Genomic DNA, 26,495 nt, shown 5'->3' with positions numbered 1-26,495 from the left:
ATTAAAATGAATTAACTTAAAAACTAATATTTATGCTTAATTAATTTTGAAAAATACAAAATAGACACAAATAATTATCTAAATGTTTGAAAAATAATACAGGGGAGTATTCAGCACTTAGAAAATTAACAGAGACATATATGAACATGCATAATTATATAGAAAATCATCAGATAATTTACAAACAATTATATAAAATCTAATAAAATATATATTATTACACAGATAATTCACAAAAATATATAATAATATATAGAACAAATATATAATATATACAAAGAGAATCATGGCATATTTAACATCCCTAGCTCACAAACCAACTTAGAGAAAGTGGATTCATCAAGTGGTTTAGTGAAGATGTCAGCAATTTGATCAGCTGTGGGTACGAAATGTAACACCACAGTACCATTCATGACATGTTCTCGAATGAAATGATACATGATATCTATGTGCTTGGTTCTGGAGTGTTGCACTGGATTGTTTGAAATGGCTATGGCACTGGTGTTGTCACAAAATATTGGAATTTTGTCGATAGAAATACCATAATCATTTAATTGGTTTCTGATCCAGAGAATCTTAGCACAGCAACTGCCAGCAGCTATGTACTCAGCTTCAGCAGTAGAAGTGGACACTGAGTATTGCTTCTTGCTGTACCAGGAAACCAACCGACGTCCTAGAAATTGACAACTTCCAGACGTACTCTTTCTATCAATCCTGCAACCTGCATAATCAGAATCTGTATAGCCGGTTAAGTCAAAACCAGTATTCTTAGGGTACCAAATACCTAAACCAGGTGTACCCTTAAGATATCTAAAGATTCTTTTGACGGCTATAAGATGTGATTCCTTAGGATCAGCCTGAAACCTAGCACATAAACATGTTGCAAACATGATATCTGGTCTACTTGCAGTAAGATAAAGTAATGAGCCAATCATACCTCGATAGCTTGTGATATCAACTTTCTTACCAGATTTATCCTGGTCAAGCTTTGTGGCAGTGGCCATGGGTGTCTTTGCCGGAGAAGAGTCTTCTAGATTGTACTTTCGCAGAAGATCTCTGACATATTTGGATTGGCAAATGAATATTCCATCTTCCTTTTGGCTTACTTGAAGACCAAGGAAGTAGGACAATTCACCCATCATACTCATCTCATAATTACTCTGCATTAACTTAGCAAACCTCTTGCACAAGTTATCATTAGTAGAACCAAATATAATATCATCAACATATATTTGAACAAATATCATATCATTATCATGCAATTTGTAAAAGAGTGTTTTGTCTATGACACCTCTAGTAAATTTGTTTTCAATTAAAAACTCATAGAGAGTGTCATACCATGTCCTTGGTGACTGCTTGAGCCCATAGACAGCTTTGAATAAGAAGTACACAAAATCAGCAAACTCTGGATTTTCAAAGCCAGGGGGCTGTTCTAGATATACTTCCTCTTCTAGCTTTCCATTCAGAAATGCACTTTTCACATCCATCTGATAAACCTTGAAGTTGGAGTGTGCAGCAAATGCAAGAAATATTCTGATGGCTTCAAGACGAGCAACTGGAGCATAGGTTTCATCGTAGTCAATTCCTTCTTCCTGAGAATAACCTTTTGCAACCAGTCTGGCTTTGTTTCTTACAACAATGCCATCACCGTCTAACTTGTTACGGAAGACCCATCTAGCTCCAATTGTAGACTTTCCTTTTGGTCTTGGAACCAGGGCCCAGACTTCTTGTCTCTCAAATTGATTGAGTTCTTCTTGCATGGCAAGAACCCAATCAGGATCAGCAAGTGCTTCATCTATTTTCTTTGGTTCTAGTTGAGATAGATCACCAGAGAATAGATATTCATTTATCGTAGCACTTCTAGTCCTTACACCAGCATCAGGATCACCAATAATGAGATCAAAGGGATGATCTCTGCTCCAAATCCTTTCCCTTGGAAGTAGTGTCCTTGATGATTCAGCAGTATTATCATTGAGCTGATGTGTATGACTAGTTGATCCACCAGCTCCCCCTGAGTTGTGGCCAGGATGACTTGATGATCCACCACTAGCATCAGTGGAATCTCCAGCATTATTGCCATTTCCTCCACCATTGCCTGGATCATTATCATTGTTGTCATCACCTGTTGCAACCTCAGATGGCACATCATCATCTGAATCAGAATCTGGATAGTTGTCAAACTTCAGAGATTCAGATGGGTCAGCAGATTGTAAACTTGGTAGTTTAGTGTCATCAAATGTTACATTGACACTAACTTTCACTGACAGAGTATCAATTACAAAAACTCTATAAGCATTATTTGTATAACCAACAAAAATTACTTCAGATGCCTTTGGCTCAAACTTGTTCAAGTTCTCTTCACCATCCTTGAGAACATAACACTTGGCTCCAAAGACATGAAGATGTTTGACATAAGGTTTCTTGTTGTTATACAGATGAAATGGAGTTTTCATATGATCCTTGTTGATCAAAGTTCTATTCTGGGTATAGCAGGCAGTAGACACAGCTTCAGCCCAAAAGTACAGAGGAATCTTTGCTTCAGCAATCATAGTCCTTGCAGCTTCGATCAGTGTACGATTCTTTCTTTCGACGACTCCATTCTGCTGAGGAGTCCTTGGTGCTGAATACTGCCTTCTAATTCCCTTTTCAGAGTAAAAGTTGATTAGAGTTTGATTCTTGAATTCCGTGCCATTATCTGACCTTACAGCTTTCACTGGCACACCTTTTTCTAATTCAACTGACTTTATATGATCAATCACTGTCATCGGGGTTTCATCCTTAGAAGCCAGGAAGTAAACCCAAGTAAATTTTGAGAAGTCATCCACAATGACTAAGGCATATCTTCCTCCATCAATAGATGCTTTGGCGTAGAAACAGTGAACTTCGTTTCCAGGTCCTGAAGACAAATCATCTACGAATATATTGCCTTTCCTTATGCCACATAGTGAAGGACGCTTATCCTTGATATGTTTAATGATACATATCTCCTTTTCAAAATGAACATAATATCCGTTGTCACAGAATTGATTGACACTTAGGAGATTATGTTGAAGTCCTTCAACTATTGCAATATCTTCGATGATGATTCTTCCAATTTTGTACTTGCCATATCCCACAGTACGACCTTTGCTATTATCAGCAAAACTGACTGTTGGGCCAGCTCCTTCTCTTATGTCTTCCAGCAGGGATCTATTGTCAGTCATGTGCATTGACGCTCCACTGTCAAGCACCTAAGTAACTCGTACAATTCCACTGGCACCCTGCAAAAGACAACTTGATTAAATCTTCTTTGGGACCCACACTTGATTGGGTCCAGCAAACTTAAAGAATTGATTTCTATCAGGTAATACAACAGAGCCTCTTGGACTGATACTTGGTTCAGATTTGACTGAACTTACTTCCTTATCAACAGCCTTATAAACCTAGGTTCTAGGCTTTGGAACATAAGTCTCCTTCCTAACACGAGGAGGACTAGCAGTCTTTGATCTAGCATGCTTATTGTTTGTGTGTTGTCTAGGAGATGTGTTTTCATTTTTAGCATGCAAATTTCTAAAATAAGCAGACATCATATTGAAAGCACAAGTCATGCAATTATCAACACCACAACATTTATGACATGCATCAAAAGCAGGAACAACAGGAGTATCAGTCATAGTAGTAGGAACATCAATAGATTCTACTCTAACCTTGTTATCAGATTTAAAGTTTTCAGTAGAATGACATCTATTGTTCTTGTTCTTACTATTCACAAAATTATTAGGCTTGTTGAATTTAGTTCTTTCAGAGTTGACACCTAAACCAGCTTTAGGCAACCTAACATTGCCTTTCACTTTGATTGGTTTCAGTGATGTCAGGATCTCATCTCTCTTCTCATTACTCTCTTTTAATTTAAGGTCTTCCTGTTTGAGTTCATATCTAATGACAATAGGAGTCTCTAATAGAGGTTCAGCTTCTGAGGTTTTAAACAAAGGTTTAGGGGAATCTTTCAAAACAAAAGGAATCCCTCTATCCTCAGCACTCTTCTTAAAGGGAGTAATGTTACTAGCCTTACCTACAGATTTGTTATAGTCAAAACCTATTCCAACAGTTCTCTTGATCTCTTGTTTATCATTAAGTTCTTTGACTATCATGGAGGCATCCTTAAAGGCTTTACATTTCACTTTCTCTTCGTCTAGCTGAAGTCTTAAAGCAATCTCACCTTTCTCTAGAACTTTGACTTTAGCACATTGTAATCCTAAATCCATAGTCAATTGTTCTATTTTAGGTTTTAATACGTTCATCTCATTCATTTTGTAAGCATGAATATCTAAGACTAGTGTATCAATTTTAAGATTGGCAGCTTTCAATTTTTTAATAGCATCATCTCTTTCAAGTCCTAATTGCATAAAAAGTTTGGGGCATGTAGGATCTACCTGAAAGCTTCCAGCAGGAGGAGGTGAAGATGATCCAGCATTAGCCATAAGAGCAACATTCCCTATCTGCTCTTCTTCATCACTGTCTGTATCATCCCAGCTTTTCCCTTCTGCCAGATAAGACTTGCTTTTGAAACTTTGATTTCCAGAAGTACCCTGATGCTTTCTCACAAGTGCATCATACTTCTGCTTCAGCTCATCGTAAGAATCTTTTCTCTTTCCTTGAACCTTGGGCTGTTTGCATTCAGTTGCAAAGTGTCCTGGTTCACCACAGTTGAAGCATTTGAACTTGCTTCTATCCACCATCCCAGTCTTGTATCCTCCTTTGCTCGTAGAAGATGAATAACCTCCTTTCTGAAACCTGTTCACAGTAGGTTTGTACTTGTAGGAGGGATTCTTCCTGAATCTCATGTTTCCAAACTTCTTGGCAAACAGAGATAGAGATTGATCTTCTAATTGTTCTAGCTCTTCCATTGTATAGAACTCTTCGTCACCACTGGAAGAGGCAGTCTGACCCATCTCAGGTATAACAAATTCCTGAGTGGTTTTAGAAGGAACAACAACATCCTTCTTCTCTTCTGGTACAGGTGACTCAACAACTAGAGCTCTCGAATGGTTCAGTGTTTTACCCCAGCCATATCTCTATTTACTTTGAACTTGTTCAAGTTCATAAGTTTTCAACACTCCGTAGAGTCTCTCCAGAGATATCTCATTCAGATCTCTACTTTCCCTGATGGCAGTGATTCTGTGTTCTAGATGTTCAGGAAGTGTTAAAAGAAATTTCATATTGACCTCTTTCTTGTCGTAGTATTTCCCATTTAAATTTAGATTATTAATCAGATTATTAAGTCTGATAAACACTTCTGAAATCCCTTCTCCGGGATTGGAACCAAACTGTTCATACTGAGCCATTAGTATCTCTTTCTTGTTTTCTCTGACTTCATCTGAGCCTTCATTGATGATCTCTAACGTATCCCAGATTTGCTTGGCGTTTGTACAATTAACAACAGCATTGTACATTACTGGATCTAGAGATTCCACCAATATTAGTTGAAGAGCGTCATCTAAGTTCATTTGTTCACCCTCTTCATCTGTATACTCATGAAGTTCTTTCGGAATTGTCTGATGAGGTATTAACACACCTTCTTCTTCGTGTGCTAATATGACTTTCATCGGAATAGAAACACCTTTGTTTAATATCCCGATATATTTTCTGTTGGCTGTGCGGAGGAATAATAACATATGCCTCTTCCATAGGCTGAAGTGTTCCTTGCTGAACGGTGGGATTTTGATGCTACTGATTTTCTGTGTACTCATGTTTAAGGATTTGAAGTGAATAGTGTTTGGATGAGATTTGGATTTTTGAAAGAAAAATATTTTAAATCAGAATTAATTTTTGGAATAAAATTAATTCGAATAAAAAATATTTGGACGATATAGAGTGTGTATAGGATCTGATACGAAAAATGGTATCAACTGCTCTGATGCCAATTGTTAGGTCCAGAAACGATTGTAGAAGGGGGGGGTTGAATACAATCGTCACTAAAAAATCGCGGCGGAATAATCTGATTTGAATTAAACTTGTTAATCAGATTTTAATTAATTAATATAACAATGTTTTAAGTCGTTATATAATTAATAAGGTTCGTTTTAATGTCCACTAAAGTTCGTAGAATAAATTCGACAGGATGTATTCTAGTTTAGTGATTAAAACAACCGAGTGATCAAAGCATAGAAAACTGTGGATATAACGAATAGCAAGTTACAAACAGCTTGAAAGTTTACAATGCAATGAACAAGAACAAATGAAGAGGTTGAAGCCATATTTATAGGCAACACCTTGAACTTGTATGACAAACGTGGTATGACCATGCTACAAAGATCAGTATGACAATATGAGCTAATGTCATGCTACAATTGAATCAGTATGACAAACTGAAGCATTGTCATACTATACAATTTTCGGTATGACAATTCAGTATGACATAAGACTTGGAGGCTAAGTATGAAGCAGTATGACAATGCAGAGTAATGTCATACTATTTTACTTCGGTATGACAAATCATGACATTGTCATGCTATGTCAAATTCGGTATGACAAACTATAGCATTGTCATGCCATGATCAATTCGGTATGACAATGTATACATATGTCATGCCAAGATCAATTCGGTATGACAATGTATACATATGTCATGCCAACTGAAAATAGAACCATCCAGGTGCGGTATGACAATCTATATGATTGTCATACCGTGCCCAAAATCAATATAAATTGATTTTCCTTTAATATAATTACTTCAATAATCATTCACTTAATTATATTAATCATATAAATTCATAAATTAAATTAATTCAAGTGTGAATCAATTTAATAAATAAATTACATAACTTATATAATTAATTTGAGATGTGAATAAATTAAAAGAATAATTATATAGAGCACAGTCTTCAGCAGCAGGTCTTCTGACTTCCTTTAAAAGATCTGATTCTTTGTCTTGATTGAACGACCACCTATTGTTGATGCAGAATATTTAATTGGAGTAGCTGACACACAAATGTACTGTCTGGTTCATCTGTATCTAGCTGAATCAAATATTCTTTATCAAATAAACATTTGAGAAGTGGCTTGTTCATCGAGTCTTTGTCTTCGTAGTTCATCTTCATAAGTAGAAATAGTTTGGAATCTTCTGAATAAATAAAGTATTAAAACTTTATATCTTCTGGACTTCTGTACGTGCTACAAAATATTATTTGTACACTGAGGCTTGAACATATTAATGAACTTCTTTCAGTGGTGTGTAACAGCATCCTGAAATTCTTCAGACATATGATTTTAATAAATCACTTGACGTTCTTCGTACGGATTCCTTCAATAGAGCTTGCTAATTTACTTTCTTTCTTATCAGAGTTGAGTTAATACTCTTAAATACAAATAGGCTTAACATATGCCTTTCAAAACCCTAAGCTGTGTTTATATACACAGTTACATGATATCTACTGATTGATTTATAATTATCTGCTTCCTAAAATAATCTAATCAGTAGTTATCCTTCTGTTGTCCTGATATGCACAATCTTCCTTGATCTTTATCTTCCTTGTTTACACATATCCGCTCCTGAAAATCATGTTAGGTCCTATAAACTCACTATATAATTTGATATAGTGAACACAATCAATAACACAGTGTGACAATATAAGAGATTGAAAACAGTAAACTCTTATTCACAAGCTTGAATGGTTACAAAAACTCTCTCAGTGATTTATATATTATCACTAAGAGCTGCTATGGTTCTTAACAATGTACTCGATAACTCAACTCATATAGAGTAACCCTAATCTGTGTTTATATAGACACAGTTACAAAATCAATCTCTGATTTGATATCCTATAAATCAGCTATGTATTCTATCAATCAAAGATTGCTACAGTTTTCTGTTTAGTTTCCATAGTCAGCAAATCACTCCTCCGCTTCTATCCTTCCTTAAAGTATATCCGCTTCTGAGCTCTTTCCACGTGTAAACTCTGACGAGTCTTGACTATGTAAACTCTGATCAGACTTTATCAAACTCTGGTCAGACTTTATTAAACTCTGATCAGCTTCCAACTTAAACTCTGATCACTCCTGTTCTAAAACAAACTTAAAGAACATTAGTAATCATCAATTATATCTAACAATCTCCCCCAACTTGTGCATAAATATGTTATGTGCAAGTTAACAGATAATTGATGATGTCAAAACAGATAAGTCAAATGCAACAGAGTTTAGTTATATAACAGAAAACTTTTAAAACTTACAGATACTTTACTCCTTAGCTTCATAGACACCATTTGCTGTCTTTAGATATTCTCTGAGGAGTTCTCTTTCAGCTTCTGTAAGTGCTGTGATCATCTGTCTCTTGATCTCTCTTAGCTCTGGATCTGAAACTCCAGTTTGGTAAATTGCAGCTCTGAGATCATAGATCTTGTTTCTTCTCATGTCTCTATCCAGCCTGATATTGTAAGCTTTATCAGACTCTTCATTGAATGCAAGAGTACTGATTCCAGCTATGGTTACTATTTTTGCTGAATTCTTCTTCATCTCAACCAGCTGTCCTTGATGATTGAAGTATTTAGGAATAAAAGGTCCAGCATTCTTGTTTCCTGTAATACCCATCTTTCTTCTGATTTGATCTTTGAGCAGATTAGAGATGTCTTGACATGATTTGTTCTTTACTTGAAATATGTGTGAGACATATCTCAATTCCTCCCAGTGTTTAGCATAGAGATCAGCTTCAATTACTCTAAACACTGTTCCATCAGACATGAAGTAGATAAGAATGTTATCACCTCTGTCATTCTTCACCAGTTGGACTGAATCAAGTTTGTCCATTCTTTCTTACAATGCACCAGTCTTGGGAGCACAGAGAGATGAGGGGTCTGTTGGCATTGATCCTATACTCTGATCAAATTTCTCATACTTAGATCCTAGTCCTCCTTTATCTCTTCCTGCTTTTCGATGAGAGATTGGTTGAATTGAGCCCTTTTCAAAATTTATCTCAGTCATCAGACTTGGCTTTGCAAATCCTGGTAATGGAGTTGTTGTTGGTTTGAACACAGCTTGAGCCTTGTCAGAGGTTGTGTCTTTCTTTGTTCCCTTATTAACTTGAGCTGTGTCAGAGGTTAATTTTTCTTGTTGTGATTCTGCAACATGAGCTTTGTCAGAGACTGCAGCTTCTGTTTTCTTTCCCTTTACAACTTGATCTTTGTCAGAGGTTGTAGGCTTCTTCTTAGTCAACCCTTTTTCTAGGTGTTCATCTACTTTGCTTTTTCCCTTGGATGTATACTCATCTTCAGAGTATATCTTTTTGACTGGTAAACTCTGATCAGCAACAGTAGCTTCCTTGATCAGTATCCCTTTCTCCTTTGGTCTGGCAGTTGATTTTGCAGGCTTTTGAATTTTTTCAGAGTTTATAGCTTCAACATGTTCTTTCTTCAGTTCTGCTTCCTTTGCAGGTTTATCTGATCCAGCCACTGGTCTTTGCTTTGATCCAGATGTGACATTATGTGTTGGAACTGGAGCAGACTTTGTGCTTTGCTTAGACTGTTTTAAACTGTCAGAGTTTGAAACTCTTCCACCAGTTCCTGCTTGAAACCTTTTGTGCTTTGTGAAGTCATCCATATCATCATCATCATCATTTTTCTTTCTCTTCAGAGTTTGAGAAGTAGACTTGCATTTGACTTGTGCTACTCTCTCCCCCTTTTTGACATCATCCTCATCAGGAATCAGTATTGAAGTTATCAGAGAAAGTGAAGATTGGATGGCTTCAAGCTGCTTGGACATTTTCTCTTGAGTAGACTCAATGGTGGACATTCTCTGTTCCAGAGATTGATTGGCAGACACCAGCTTCTTCATGTCTTCCTTTAGAGGTAGCAGATGCCTTTTCTTGTCCATATTTTGAGTTTCCTTGAAACTGGCTACCTCTGTTCTGAGACTATCTACAGACTTAGATGTCTGAGCATGAGCAGGATGAAATGTCTTCAGATAAAGGACTGTAGCTTTGAGGCTTGACATGACATCAGAGTTTGTGATTTTATTCTCTGCCATAGATAGGAAATCTTCAGCTTTTGCTGGCTCCAGAGAATGCTGGTGACTCAGCCAGAGTTTATCCCATACTTCATGAGGTGGATCAACCTGAAGATCCCTGGGAAGTGGCTCAGAGTTTGTGTTCAGAGTTTGCAGCCTGGCATTATATTGGCTAGTAGACTCCCACTTTTGTTGTTGATGAGATAAAGGGACTTCATCCTCATCATCATTGTCATCATCTGAACTTTCACCATCCTGATCATCATCAGATACAGGATCTTCAACATTCTCAACAGGATCTGGAACAGATTTTTCTTGAACTTCAGATTTTGATTTGCTAGGCTTTCCACCAGCCTTAGCAAGGGACTGCAGTGCTTCCAAAGCTACCTTGTCAGATTCTTCAACTACAGCATCTGACTTGTAGTTTTCTGGAGCTGTATCATGAATAATGGCACCCTCAGGAAACTTCAATGGAGAGTGAGGAATTGGAGTGGAGGGTCCATGATCAGATATTGGAATTTGAGAATCAGACACTGTTGTCTCAGCTTCAGCTTGTTCCTTGCATATTATTTCCTCATCTACTTCAGATGAAGTAGAGGATGCTGTAGCAGCAGAGATTGGAACAGCTTGAAGAGGGTGCACCATCAGAGCTTGTGATAAATCAGGAATTGTAGTGGATGGTGCTTGCTCTTCCTCAACAGTAAAATCTGTGATCTCAGTAATGGGCACCTTTGCCCTCTTAGGCTTCTTTGCCCTTCTCTTAAATCTAGCTGTCTTTGTTTTAGGACTGGCATGGGAAGGTTCAGAGTTTGTTGCAGGAGGGGCTTCCAGATCTTCATAATCATAAGCAGCAACAAGTCTCCTTCTTTTCTGCTTTGGTGGAGAAGCAGTTTCAGCGTTTAAAGTCTTAAAGACTGTATCAGAGTTTGCAGGAGGAACTCTGTCAGAGTTTGCTGTCACATCAGAGTTTGACTGCAGAACATGTGTAGCAACAGAGGTTCTGGTCTTCTTAGTGGACGGGGCATCAGACTTTGTGGACTTTGATGGTTTTGGTGTAGATTTGGTGGAAGGGGTTTTGAGAGATGATCTGGTGGCTGTAGGAGAGACTGAAGGTTGAGGCTGTTGTTGTTGTGGTTGTGGTTGTTGGACTGGGGGCAAATCCATCCTAGCCCTAACTGGTGCTGGAATAAGGAGAGGCCTCTGAACTGAATACTTCTCATCTTTTGAGATGAGGTCCTTGAACACCCTTTTATGAAGCCTAAAGGGCTTAATCTCATCATCAGCATCAAAATTCACCTCACCAACAGTTGCATTAAACAGTAATTGACAGAATCTTGAGAAATAAATGACTTGTCTATTTTCATGCATTCTTTCACCAATATTTCTAAGAACTAATCTACCAAAATCAAAATTAGTAGAGTAGATCAGAGAATACCCAATTTGCAGCATATCCATGGGTATAGCATCCCAGTTGGTGCTTTTCTTCTGGAAAGCCCTTGTGATACAATCAAAGAAGAAGCTCCATTCTCTTCTGAGTCCTGGACGCTTCAATTGTCCCAGTTTATCAAGTGATTCACTGTAGCCTAGAGCATTCATCATGCCCCTAAGATTGGTGTCTCCATTAGTGATGTATGCTGCATTCTCTGGCAAGTTGAATGCTTGACGAACTGTAGCAGGAGTAACAGCATACTCCTCCCCTTCATATGAGAACACAATAGATGGTGATCCATCTGTACCACCATTATCATATTGACCCGTCCTCCAAAAATTGATGATTTGGCTTCCAGAGAGTCTGGCAGGAGCGGTAAGAGCAGTAGCAAGGGCACTCTGTGCCAGAAAGTGCTGGATTGGATGATAATCCCTTGGTGCATCTGCTGTGTTAAGAATGGCAGCATGGTTGTTGGGAACAAATTCCACACCTGCATGAATAAACGCTGTAGTGGCCATTAGAGCAGAGTTTGTGAAGGAAGGAAAGTGTTTGAGAAGGTGTGTAAGAGAAGATTTGAATTGCAGAGAGAAAAGCGTAAGAGTTTGTGGAAAGAGTGTGTGTAAAATGAGGTGTATAAGTGAATAAAAAGCAATAAAATCTGATGTGATAAACTCTTCAGATTTTGTTTAGCTGGTCACGCTTGGGCTTTTGTTCAGCTGTACACCTGTCAGGTTTTAACTGGTAGATGAGAGTTAGTGGCATGGAGAAAAGAGAGTAATAATCATGAGCGCAGTAAAACATGTGCAGTTATAAATGCTGATTACACGTTCTCCTATTTAAAATGTTTTTCATGTAAACCCACTAACAATACATCCGTTTGGAACACTCTCTTCACATTCTCTGAATATTTGAACTCCTGAAATGTATAAGATTTTAAAAAAAACCAAGATCAAATCCCTCGAATTTTAAACTCTGAGATTTAAAACAAAGAAAATAAATTTCTAAGTACCTCAGAATAAGACATAATGTTTAGAAAATTCATCAAAAAATCAGAGTTTGTCATAAAATCCATAGCTCACTAATGTGCTTGTGAAATAATGTGTGTGATTTGACATATTTAATCAGAGACTAAAGAATTTCACAATTTCGTAATTATAAGGTAGACACAAATAATTTATTTAAACTCTCAAGATATAGACAACAGACATACTCTGATGAAGAAATATATAAAATAAACTAACCCCCTTTTTTTTTTGTAGGATGCTTTTCAGTGTAAATGAATCACGACCTTTAAATATAATTTTGCAACAGTATTTCTCCAGTAATCAGAGATTGTGACTGGTCACCATAGATTATAAAATCTTGGCAATTACTTAATACCAGCAAATGTTTGGGTCTTCCCAGTTACTGTCATATAGACATCTAAGATCTCAAAGGAGTACCATGCTTATTTGCAGGGGTGTGTATAGCATCAGAGTTTATAATCACTGTCTAATTTACTGAGAGAAAATGCAAATTAATCAGTCTCACTTATAATTAAGATATGTGAAGTAATAGAGTCTCAATGATATCAACATGCATATTGTGTAAGATAGTAGCACAAAATTGAGATCAAGATTAAAGAACTTAACTGAGATTCATGATTACTAATTCAGGTCATGCTTCATAGTATCTTCATAGGTTATTTGTCTCAGAGAAATAAAAATGAGATCATTTATCAAGATTCAGAGTTCACAAACATCAGAGAATATCGTCAGAGAATGACGTCAGAGAATAACAAACAGAGTATATCATCAGAGAATGTCATCAGAGTTTAACAATCAGAGTATATCATGGCAAGTTTGTGAGCAATACATATGGTAATTTGACAATTTAAATTTGAAAGACCTGACCATTATGTTTACTCAGTTCCTGATATCATTCCTAGCTCATTCACCAGCCTAGTAAAGGTTGCTTCACTTAGTGGTTTGGTGAATATGTCTGCTAGCTGCTGATCTGTGGGAACAAAGTGAAGTTCAATTGTTCCTTCCAGCACATGCTCCCTTATAAAATGATATCTGATACTGATGTGCTTTGTCAGAGAATGTTGAACTGGGTTTCCTGTCATAGCAATAGCACTTTGGTTATCACAATAAATAGGAATTTTGGAAAAGGATAACCCATAGTCCAACAATTGATTCTTCATCCAAAGAATTTGAGCACAGCAGCTGCCTGCAGCTATATACTCTGACTCTGCTGTTGATGTTGAAATTGACTTTTGCTTCTTGCTGTACCAAGAAACAAGTCTTCCACCTAGAAATTGACAACTCCCACTTGTGCTTTTCCTGTCAATTTTACAACCTGCAAAATCTGCATCAGAGTATCCAATTAGACTAAAATCTGATTCTCTAGGATACCATAATCCCAATGATGTGGTTCCCTTGAGATATCTGAATATCCTCTTTACTGCAATCAGATGAGGCTCTCTTGGATCTGCCTGAAATCTTGCACATAGACATGTGGCATACATTATGTCTGGTCTACTTGCAGTCAGATAAAGCAAAGATCCAATCATTCCTCTATAGTTTGTGATATCCACTGATGCACCAGTATCTTTGTCTAGCTTGGTTGCTGTTGCCATAGGAGTTGTTGCAGCTGAACTGTCTTGCATACCAAATTTCTGCAAAAGATTTCTGGTATACTTGGCTTGATTTATAAAAATGTCATCTTCAGTCTGTTTAACTTGTAAACCCAGAAAGTAACTGAGTTCCCCCATCATGCTCATTTGGTACCTAGACTACATGAGCTTGGCAAATCATTGACAGAGTTTAGCATTAGTGGAACCAAAAATGATATCATCAACATAGATTTGAACTAAAAGCAGGTCATTACCATGATTTAAATAAAACAGGGTTTTATCTATGGTACCTCTAGTAAATCCACTTTCAAGAAGGAATTGAGCCAGAGTTTCATACCATGCCCTTGGAGCCTGCTTTAGTCCATAAAGTGCTTTGTCCAATCTATAAACATAGTCTGGATGCTTTGGATCCACAAAGCCTGGAGGTTGTTCAACATATACCTCTTCATCCAGTTTCCCATTAAGAAAAGCACTCTTGACATCCATCTGCAATACCTTGAATTTCTTGTGTGCAGCATAGGCCAGAAATATTCTAATTGCCTCCAATCTTGCAACTGGAGCAAATGTCTCATCATAATCAATACCTTCCTGTTGTGAGTACCCTTTTGCCACAAGTCTTGCTTTATTCCTTGTAATTACACCTTCACTATCTGTTTTGTTTCTGAAAACCCATTTTGTACCAACTATAGATCTATCTTTAGGTCTTGGTACTAGGGTCCAGACTTTGTTTCTCTCAAACTCATTTAGCTCTTCTTGCATTGCTTGAATCCAGTCAGCATCTTGAAGAGCTTCCTCCACCTTTTTAGGTTCTGTTTGTGACAGAAAGCAATGATGTAAACACTCATTTGCTGTAGCTGTCCTTGTTTGCACACCTGCTTCTGGATTTCCAATTATTAAATCAGGTGTATGAGATTTTGTCCACTTCCTAGCATGTGGAAGTTGACCATTTTCATCATTGGATCCTCCCCCTTGATCCATGCTCTCTTGATTCTGTTGATCATTCTCTGTAGCTCCCCCTACAATTGTGCTATCAGAGTTTGAATCAGTATTCTCTGATGAGTTTGAGTCATCATTCTCTGATGAGTTTGAGTCTTGGGTAGAGTCTGAAACATTCTGATGCTCCCCCTCAACATTTGCTTCATGAACTTGTAAATTCTCACCAGAGTTTGCTGTATTTTGTTCACAGTCAGAGTTTGACTGTTCATCAGAGTTTGTTGAATCAGAGAATATTTCCTCATTCTCAAAATGCAATTCTTCATGATCATCCATGTCTGCTAAGCCCATAATTCTTTTGTCATCAAATGACACATGTATGGATTCCATGATCACTTTGGTTCTTAGATTATAGACTCTGAAGGCCTTTGTTGTCAGAGGATAACCTACAAAAATGCCTTCATCAGCTTTTAAATCAAACTTGGTAAGCTGTTCTGGATGAGTCTTCAATACAAAGCATTTGCACCCAAATATATGAAAGTACTTCAGATTTGGCTTCTTTTTCTTTACCATCTCATATGGGGTCTTGCCATGCTTATTAATCAGTGTTGCATTTTGAGTGAAACAAGCTGTTTGAACAGCTTCTGCCCAGAAATAAGTAGGTAATTTAGCCTCATTAAGCATAGTTCTGGCAGCTTCTATTAGAGTCCTGTTTTTCCTTTCAACTACACCATTTTGCTGTGGTGTACCAGGTGCAGAAAATTGTTGCACTACACCTCTTTCTTTGCAGAACTCTTCCATTGTTGAATTTCTGAACTCAGTTCCATTATCACTTCTAATGATCTTTACTTTGTCTTCAGATCCATGGTCCAGTTGTTTCACATGATCCATCAGATGCAGAGCTGTTTCATCTTTAGAGTGAAGAAAATATACCCAAGTGTATCTGGTATACTCATCAACAATGACAAGAGCATATTTCTTCCTTGCAATGGATGGTACATTAACTGGTCCAAATAGATCAACATGTAGAAGATGATATGGTTTCTTTATTGAGAATTCAGTCTTACTCTTGAAGGATGTCTTTCTCTGCTTGGCCTTTTTACATGAATCACATAGACCATCTGAAGTGAGTAGAGATTCAGTAAGTCCTCTCACAAGCTTTTTCTTTATAAGCTCATTTATGGAGTTGAAATTGAGATGTGAGAGCTTCTTATGCCACTTCCAACTTTCTTCTGCAGAGATTCTTGTAGATAAGCAAATTGCTTTTCCTTCAGAGTTTGTAGGCAAGTGGATTTCATAAATATTTCCATGTCTGTGAGCAATCACTGCCACCTTGCCTGTTGACTTGCTTACTATCTCACTGTGTTCTTCATAGAAATCAACATGATATCCTCTGTCACAGATCTGACTGACAGAGAGTAAGTTGTGTTTTAGCCCTTGAACAAGAGCTACATTTGATATGATGACATTTCCAAGATTGATGTTGCCATATCCCAGAGTCCTTCCTATGTTGCCATCTCCATAAGAAACACTTGGGCCAGCTTTCTCCACAAACTCTGACAGCAGGGCCTTATTTCCAGTCATGTGTCCTGAACATCCACTGTCCAAGACTAGGATATTCTTCCTGTTGCCCTGCAATCACAAAGACCACTAATTATTAGTTTTAAGGACCCAGACTTGCTTGGATCCTTTGGCCTTATTAAGTTTGTTAGCTTTTGCAGCGGAATTATTATTATTATCAGAGTTTGAGCTAACAGACTTTGGATCAGAGTTTGTACTTGAAACAGATTTTATACTTGCAGAGTTTTTATTAACCTTTTTCAAAGAAGGCTTCAATTGATAATAATCATAATACAAACTATGATATTCTTTGCAAGTATAAATAGAATGCCATAAACTACCACAATGAAAACATGGATCTTGTGGTTTATATCTAATACTACTTTTTCTAACTCCAGACTTTGTAGGTAAGGAGTTAATGTCCTTGTTCTTCCTGCAAAAATTAGCAAGATGATTAGTATTACCACAGTTATGGCATGTCTTCCTAGGTGCATTTGGAATAGGCATGTAGTTATTACTCTTGTCTATTCCAACCTTGCCATTTCTATTTTTCCTAGGCTCCTTGTTTTTGTCATCAGACTTTACCTCTTTAAGCTTATGTTTAAGCTGTTTCTGAGTCATTAGTCCTATGTTAACCTGTTTGGGCTTATCAGATTTTAAGTTGTTGTTAATCTCTGATTTTGGTCTAATCTGTTTAGACTTAGAGGATTCAGCAACAAATTTAACAGGTTTAACCCTAGGTTTTTGAGTTTTAACAAACTCTGCTTTTGATGACTCAGCTTCTGAGTTATCAGTGTAACCTAGTCCCTTCTTCCAGTTTCCACTACCTAAGATATCCTGAGTAGTTTTGCCTGAATTAGTCCATGTCTTTATGATATCCCTTTCCTTAGCAAGTTCTGATTGAAGAGATGCATACCTCTTTAATAGTTCATCTTTGACAATGACAGCATCATCTCTCTCTTTCTGAACTTCTAGCATCTGAACTAATTCTTTTTCTAGATAATCATTCCTTTTCTTTACACTTAGAGTTTCAGATTTTAATCTTTCATTTCCTTTGGAATCATCTTCTGAGGTTCATCTGCAATCCCAACAGAGAGCTTGGTGGGCATGTGTGGTCCATCATAGATCCTGTCAAGGTATTCTGGATCAACAGAGTCTAGAAATATGATCATTCTCTCTTTCCAGACTGGATATTCAGATGCCTTAAGGATTGGAACTCTAAAAGATGAAGCTTGTGATTTTTCAGACATGATTGTGATTAAGATCTCACTGTAGTTATCTTAACAGAGCTGGCTCTGATACCACTTGTTAGGTCCTATAAACTCACTATATAATTTGATATAGTGAACACAATCAATAACACAGTGTGACAATATAAGAGATTGAAAACAGTAAACTCTTATTCACAAGCTTGAATGGTTACAAAAACTCTCTCAGTGATTTATATATTATCACTAAGAGCTGCTAGGGTTCTTAACAATGTACTCGATAACTCAACTCATATAGAGTAACCCTAATCTGTGTTTATATAGACACAGTTACAAAATCAATCTCTGATTTGATATCCTATAAATCAGCTATGTATTCTATCAATCAAAGATTGCTACAGTTTTCTGTTTAGTTTCCATAGTCAGCAAATCACTCCTCCGCTTATATCCGCTTCTGAGCTCTTTCCACGTGTAAACTCTGACGAGTCTTGACTATGTAAACTCTGATCAGACTTTATCAAACTCTGGTCAGACTTTATTAAACTCTGATCAGCTTCCAACTTAAACTCTGATCACTCCTGTTCTAAAACAAACTTTAAGAACATTAGTAATCATCAATTATATCTAACAAATCAGCCGCCTGCAAACTCTGATCTTCGCTAAACTCTGATCCAGCTGGCAGTCGTTAAACTCTGATTTCCAGTTAAACTCTGATATTTGCTTCTGCACACTAAACAAGTTAGACACCTATGACATCATCAAATATGTAACAATATATAATACAGCAATAATACCTTGTACTCGATTTTGTAGTCCGCCAGATTTGAGAACATACACCCAACTTGGGTTATACCAGAAGATCGAGAGGGTATAGCAAAAGGTCCAGAGGGTTTCAGAGAGGTTATTTATGATTTTAATAAAAGTCTTTTTTTTTAATAAAAGTCTTTTAAAGTATTTAAAAGTCATGAATTTGTAAAAAAAAGCCTGTTAAATTTTTTAAAAGTCGTTGTACTAGGAGTCATGATTTTTTTTTTTAAATCTTAAAAGGTCAACAAGAGTCATTAAAAGTCTATAAAATCCATTATAGTCATCCTCTCAAAATTTGTCATTAAAAGTCATGATACAATACCACCCCCTTAAAGTCAAGTTTTTTATTGTATTAAATAAAAATATATTCATAAATGATTTGGGTATTTAAATTTTCGGAAATTAATATCATCTTATTAATTATACATCCATCCTGTTTATCCCAAATATTCAGTATAAAACGGAGAAAATTAGCATAAAATGTATTAATATTATATTACTAATTATATTAATTAGTATGGAAAAAGTTTACTACTTAGTAGGTGTTTGGCTGACAAAGAAGTTGGCTTTTTTTGTTTTTAAGCTAACTTCTGCTTTTGCATAACCGTTTGGCAAATAAGTTTCATGGCTTTATTGTGGGTTCTGTGGAGAGAAGTAAGAAGCTCCAATGTGTAGCTTTTTTCTCTTACCACAGTTGCTTATTTGTTTAATCATCCAAACGCTTAATCAATTTATAAGTCAGGACTACTTATCACTTATAATTCACTTATTCATTTTGAACAATAAATAACTTTTTTTGAGTTCAGTCAAACGGAGTACTGATTTATGATATGACATACTCGAATACAATTGAAATTTATACTCCCTCCGTCCCATTTAATTCTATACACTTTCCTCTTTGGGATGTCCCACTCAATTCTATACATTTCAAAACTTTCCCAAAATAGCAAACTTTTATAATATAAAAAACCTACTCATCCACTACTTTCAACTACTTTTTCAAATTTATCAATTATATATTGATGGGACCCACTATTTTACCCACTTTCCTTCCTCCTCTCACTACTTTATACATTTTTCTTAGTCTCCGTGCCCAATCCATATGTATACTTATCAGAGGGACGGAGTGAGGAGCTAACTAAGCTTATTAATTTGGAGATGTTGGCGCTGCTTCTTAAATTACACCGACAGAAACAAAGTCCTCGCATTATCTGTCCACTAAATACGGGGCCCATCATACACGTAGCTGTCTTTTTTTTTTTTTTTTGTCAGGGTCTACATTCTCGTAGATGAGTTGTATCATAGATACAATAAGCAGCAACAGAGATTTCTTTCATCCATCAAAGTTTATCATCTAACCGAAAGATATGCAAGATATCTCCGGACGTTTAGATAATAAGACTTTAAAGTCTGAATAAGAAAACCCATAAGTCTCTTTCCAGGATCCTAAAAATCAAAACAAGCAAAGAGAAAACATGAGAATAATAATTTAAGCAGAAAAAGTATATATTGTGGGGGAAAACCTATAAAAACCAAATAAAAGAATATTCAACACAAGGCATAACAACTTATTCAACAAAAAGAATATTTTAAACTAATAAAGAATATAGACAAATAAAAATTAAAATGTCTAACCAAAGCAAGAACTTTGGTTAGACACACAAGTAATAAAATATTCATAATTCATACTAAACCTTTCTTTCTTGTGAAAACAAATTAACACAAACAAAGAATTTTATATGCAAAAACAACTATTCTATCAATAAAATGCTCACAGATTCCATCAAGAAAGGCCTCTGCCCTAGAAAAGATATGGTATATATACATTTAAAGCATCTATACGACCACCCTAAACTCTTTTTCTTTATAAACCAAAATGTGCTTCTAACTGCCAAAGAAGTTGAATTCAGGACCTACTGCCAAATATCGAATTCAGGACCTACTGCCACCTCTGAGGAACTTACATCCCATATATCTGACATTCCGCCGATGACTCCGAATTCTGGTGCAACAAAATTATTAAAATTACCCCACACTTCATTGTTGGAGCCTGACATACCAGATTCAAACCCATGTCTGGTCTTGTCAATTCTTCAAATCCGGAAGACACAGAATACTCCTGAAAACACTCTTTAGGCTCTAGGGGCCTGGGAAGATCATCTGGTATGTCGAATTTATATGAACCAATGTTCTCAAAATGAGCCAAGAACGCAGGGTTCTGGAACACTTTTGCTAAGAAAGAAAACCATTTGCTTCTGCTTCTGTTCTGCTGCTTGGAGCTTTTCGTTCACTGCTTCCATATGCTGAATCGTTCCATGATGTTGCTGCTGCAATTCAATGACCTCCTGCATCATCACAGTCATCTCTTTTCTTAACTGTTCTATCCCACCATCAACTGCTGGTTTTCTTACTTCAAGTAAAGATCCAGTATTCTCGGCCAATAAGCAGTATTCTTACTTTGAGACAAAGAAAAACATATTACTATTTCATAAACCGAATCTCGCCAAGCCAAGTGATTTGAAACCGGAGCAGAGTCATACAATAAAGATGATTCAGAATTACCTCCAGATTATTTTTATTGTTTGTAAACACTTCAGGTATTGTCCAATAAGCTATGTGCAAATACCATCCAGTTAATGTATGTATAAGTTTGATGTCATTTGAGCCTGATGAAATATTGTGGTCATTAGCTCTGCAATCGCCTGGTATTCATAATAATCAAGAACTTGCAAAGAAGCCAACAGACAAAATAAGGCACTGAAGAACAGGCTATTTGATGATATTTGTTTGTTATTTGCTCTAATTATATAACTATATTCTATATGGTCCATCATTAGAACATTATTTTAGTCCGTAATTAAGTACCCTTTCAATTAGGCTTATCCTATTGACTGATCCCCTCTGTTTTAATGGTACTTACCAAAAAATATGCCCTAAATGAATATGAGACATTTTCTCATCACCAATTAACTCATATTCAATGTAATTAAATAGAATTAATTCCTATTTAGTCTCCTTTAATTTTATAAATTACCATATAACTGACTCTATACTGATTTATTCATATCCATGATTTTGCTCCTTATCGGCCTAGATTAATGCTTAATCATAGCAGTTCATATTAATTGATAACATGTGTTTTGTATTTCAAAAATGTCCTCTAGTTATGCTCGTCTAAGTGATTTTTATAAAACAGTTAACTTATTCTTATTATATGCTGAGAAGCAGTATTCCTAACTCCTGGATTGATGCCTATAATCTGATGCAAAGTATCAGTATGATCATATACTGGTTTGTTATGGGGATATTACAAAAGAAGATTCCAGTGTTTGTATTTTTTTACTAATTCAAAGGAAAATTAATCTTTCACTTGTTCCTTTTAAAAGGTTTAAATGCCAACCTGAAAAATCTCTACAGCGTTTCTTGTTTTCAGTTTAAGATACCACTAGACACTAGCTAATGGTGGTTCTCCTTCCTGAGACACCAAATATTCATACTTGTATAATCATTACTGACAAATCGGATTCCACATTACAAATATACTATCAGAGCTTACTATTTATTAACTTATCATAATTAGACATGGAGATAATAGCATTTTATATGTCAAAAGACATAACTGTGTAAAATGGTATACACCATCGCCCAACTTGGGTACCATATTGTCTCTAAAAGACACACAAAGCCATCGTACATGGCCCCCAACCTTTGTGGTACAGTCATATTAGCATGAAAGAGATCCGCACAAACAACTTATTACTAGAAGTAAAATACAGAGATCCGCACAAACAACTTATTACTAGAACTAAAATACAGAGATCCGCACAAACAACTTATTACTAGAACTAAAATACAAACATGTGAATCTCAGCAAAAATACAGAATTCTATTAATGTACACAATATCACATAGCTATACACATTAAAATATACAGAGAACTAGTACTCATAAGTCTAACTTGTGCAGATAGTAGAATCGAAACATAAACCTACACACAAAACTAGGTTCAGTTCCATATAGTCAACTAGTCTATCTGATTCCTGAGCATGTGGCGATCATATTCAATAAACTCCTAAGATAATCAACAATAAAACACTGAAATACTAAGAACAAATTCGATAATATCCAATAGATTCAGCTTATGTATCATACACACAAAAAACTTTTATAGATCTAGTTCTGATTTGTTAGCCCGTAAATAGAATCACTAATCAAGGCTATCCGTGCACAAAATCACACTCACACAGCGGTAACCATCAATAGAATTAGACAGACAATTTGTAACCAACAGATTCATAATCAATCAACTATCGGAAAAGAACGCTGATGTCCACAAAACTAGATTCAATTCTTATACAAAAATTTTAAAACAGAGCAACTGAAGCCGTAAACAAACATAAACAGGCGGACACACAAAACATAATCAACTTATCGAATCGAGCAATTCAAATTGCTAATATCTAAGCAAATTTTAAAAACAAATGAGAAAGAAGAGATAGAGAGACCTGGATATATATAACTGAATAAAAATCGCCCACAGAACACACACGCAGAGCCTTGTTGAAATTGGGATTAGGGTTTATTTCTCTCTTCTCCTCTCTTTCTTTGATTTCGATCAATTCAATCAGCTTGAAGGTGAGAATTGATTTCATTCACTGGGTTTACGTGTATATGTTTTGTGTATCGATTTGTGTCGGATCAAATATTGAGATCGGAGTTGGGATTGAGTTCAGGGCTGCCGGAGTTCATAGCAGGTGAGAATTGATTTCATTCACTGGATAATATACGAATGTTGTACATGCGAGTTCCTTTAGGTATTTTGGGCACAACAAGATGAAATCTGCTGTTCTAGATAGTACTGTTGAAAGTGAATTACACGTAGCTGTCTTTAACTACATGGATACACCTGATTATGATTTAAGATCATCATTATTTTGATAATGAAAATAATCAACTCACCTAGGGCTGAGCATTCGGTCGGTTCGGTCCAAAATCGGACCGAACCGAATGGACTGAGAACCGAACTTTGAATTTTTTTGGTACCGGACCGGACCGAAGTTTTATAGTGGACCGAACCGGACCGAACCGAAATAATCCGGTTCGGTCCGGTCCGGACCAAAAGGACCGATATTATTTTAAAAATAAAAAATTATATTATAAATAAAATTAAAATTCATGATTTATTATAAAAAAATTCATATTAATTAATCACCCCCAATTCATTAAAGGTAGATATAATTAAATTTACAAATTAGATATTATAATTATAACATATAAGATATATGTAATATAAATATAAATATAAATTATATATATTTTGGACTGTTCGGTCTATTCGGTCCGGACCGAAATATTTTTTTACGGACCGAACCGGACCGAACTTTATTTCGGTCTATTCGGTCCGGACCGAATGGACCGAATTTTCAGAAAATTAGGACCGAACCGAACCGAATTTACACGGTTCGGTTCGGTTTTTCGGTTCCGGTTCGGTTTTGCTCACCCCTAAACTCACCTAACAGTCTAACCACCGCATTTTACGATTACTCCTAAAAAGCCATAAAAGTTGTCATCTCTATCTAAAAAATTGAATAATTACCTCGTACAAGTGTTCAACTCTTATTCAGCCTTTCTGCATTCAGTGGTTTTTCAATGTGTAACTTGTACGTGAAATTAGATTATGGTCTTCATCATGATTTATAGTTAAAAGAATTGTTATTTTAGGGGTAATTTGTTTTCGTCACAATCCATATACTACATCAATTTCATGCAGCTCACTGATTTCACCTGCTGTTAAATCTTTCTTTAAAAAATAATATAATATATGATTTCTAATAAGTTAATACATTATATATCGTCACAACTCCAACCATACTCTATATACTTGCTCTTTATTCATATTTTATTATTATTTGAGAGAAAAGTTGGAGAGAAAAGTAAATAGAAATAGAATGAAGTGATTATTTTTTTCAATGAAATAAGTTAGGAGTACATATATGCTCTTAAAAAAAAAGAGAGAGAGAGAGAGAGAGGAAACTCTTAAATTTTTAAGGAGTTAGAGCATCTCCAAGAGCCTCCTTGTTGGCTCCTAAATATAATATAAAAAATGTGGTTCTTAGCAATTTAGAACAAAGTTAAGAGTGTAAACTCCAACAATACTCTCTACATCTCTTCTCTATTTAATATTTTATTCATATATTGGGCTCCACTACAACAAAAGAAAGTGAAAGATGGAGATGAATTGGAGGGAAAGATTTTTTTATTGTAAAAAAATAAGTTAAGAGCCATGTGGTGGCTCTTAACTTTGAGGAGAGAGGAGAGAGAAACAAGAGGCTCTTAAGATTTAAGAGCCACTTAAGAGTCTCTTGGAGCAACATTTTTCCTCAACCTCCTCAAATCTCAAGTTAGGAGCCTAAATAAAGAGCCTCTTGGAGATGCTCTTACTAGGAGCCCATTGGAGTTCTAATTTTTCATATCCTCCTTAAATTTAAAGTTAAGAGCTTGTTTGAGAAGTTCATTGGAGATGCTCTTACTCCGTCTGGTCTTTTTTTATAAGTCATAAGTGACTTTTTGCACACAATTCTATGTTTCTTGACCACCTACTTAAAATTATTTTTCTAAAAAAAATTTTTCTGAACTAAAATATGAGACATATATTTTATTTAAAAAGGAAAAATTTAAAAATAATAATTGTAAGTATGTGGTCAACCCACCTAGATTTGTGTGTAAAAAGTCAAAGTGACTTATATACATTACCAGAGGGAGTATTTGTTACTATTTGCAAGTTGTCACATAGGGTATTTAATTGAACCGTTTTGAATAAATAGCGGTAAAAAAATGCATACTTTGTTGGAAGAATGTTTGGTGTTAGAGAAGTCGGTTTCTACTTTTCTTTAACTTGTTCATGCAAAAGAGTAGAAGAACATTCAAGAAGTTAGCAAAAAGAAGGCACGAAACTGAAAATATTAGAATTTATCAGATACGAGAGTTAATCGTTCTTCTTGTGGTTTCGACTGTTAGATCTAAGTTTTTTTTATTTTCGTTTGTTTACAGTTTGCTTTATTTCGATTTGTAATTTGTATTTTTAGGTTGTTTTCTCATCCCGATGAGAGCTATGTTTTTCGCTTCTTAATTGTAAGGGGTCTTGATTTGGTGATGAAAGTTTTTATGGAATCGCAGTTCTGGTCGATAGCTCAAACGATAGCTCAATCAGGGCATGATGAACAGGGTACCTGTAATTTAACAAGAATGCATGAAGCGGATACTTGTACTCAGTGTTTTAAAAAGCGGTAATCGGACTTACTCGGTGAAGGCACCATCCAACGATTAATCGGATAATCGGGGATTAATCGGAATGATTAATCGGATCATTAATCGTAATCATTTTAATATTATTTTTTAAAATATATGTATATTAATATAATTATATGTACCATAAATTTATAGTGTTATAAAATCAAAAAAAAATATTTATTTAGAATAACACAAAAATGCCTTTATATTCATATACAGGTCCACTCATCTCATATACAAACTTGAATTTGATTGAATTTGCAAAGAAAAATATTGCACATTTTTATAATTAGAGTTTAGGGGCTAATATTGAAAGAGTGAAAGGTAATAAAAACAACTTTAACTTCACTGATTTTGTAATTTTCGTGCCTTTTATTTTATTTGAATTTTAATTTATAATTTTAAAAAAAAATTACTTGTTTTTTTAAATTTTTTTAAATTCAACGATTTTTGACCGACTTTTTCCGATTAATCCCGTATTTTGACCGATTAATCCGGTCTTTGGCCGATTGTGAGAAAAAACGATTTGTTTCACCGATTAACGCTTAATCGAGACGGTGGTCAACCGAACAACGATTAGTCGGCGATTAATCCCGATTAGTCGCCGACTTTTAGAACACTGCTTGTACTTGTATATACATTTTTTTCAAAATATCGTTTAACTGTCTCTTTA

At 35.7% G+C, this 26,495-nt stretch overlaps 1 long non-coding RNA gene across 1 annotated transcript; it reads right to left on the bottom strand.

Annotated features, from left to right (window-relative positions):
• Positions 1 to 20,208: 20,208 nt before the first annotated feature.
• Positions 20,209 to 23,390, bottom strand: LOC135152319 (uncharacterized). The gene is made up of 3 exons (XR_010291340.1): positions 23,038 to 23,390; positions 21,095 to 21,198; positions 20,209 to 20,988 (listed from the first exon to the last, which is right to left on the bottom strand). It is a non-coding gene; the product is annotated as an uncharacterized LOC135152319 (long non-coding RNA).
• Positions 23,391 to 26,495: the final 3,105 nt, after the last annotated feature.

This window comes from Daucus carota, chromosome 1, assembly GCF_001625215.2.
Source record: "Daucus carota subsp. sativus chromosome 1, DH1 v3.0, whole genome shotgun sequence".
In the NCBI taxonomy this organism is placed as follows: Eukaryota; Viridiplantae; Streptophyta; class Magnoliopsida; order Apiales; family Apiaceae; genus Daucus; species Daucus carota.
The sequence above is the reverse complement of the archived record's forward strand: the minus strand, read 5'-3'. Positions and strand labels throughout refer to the sequence as shown.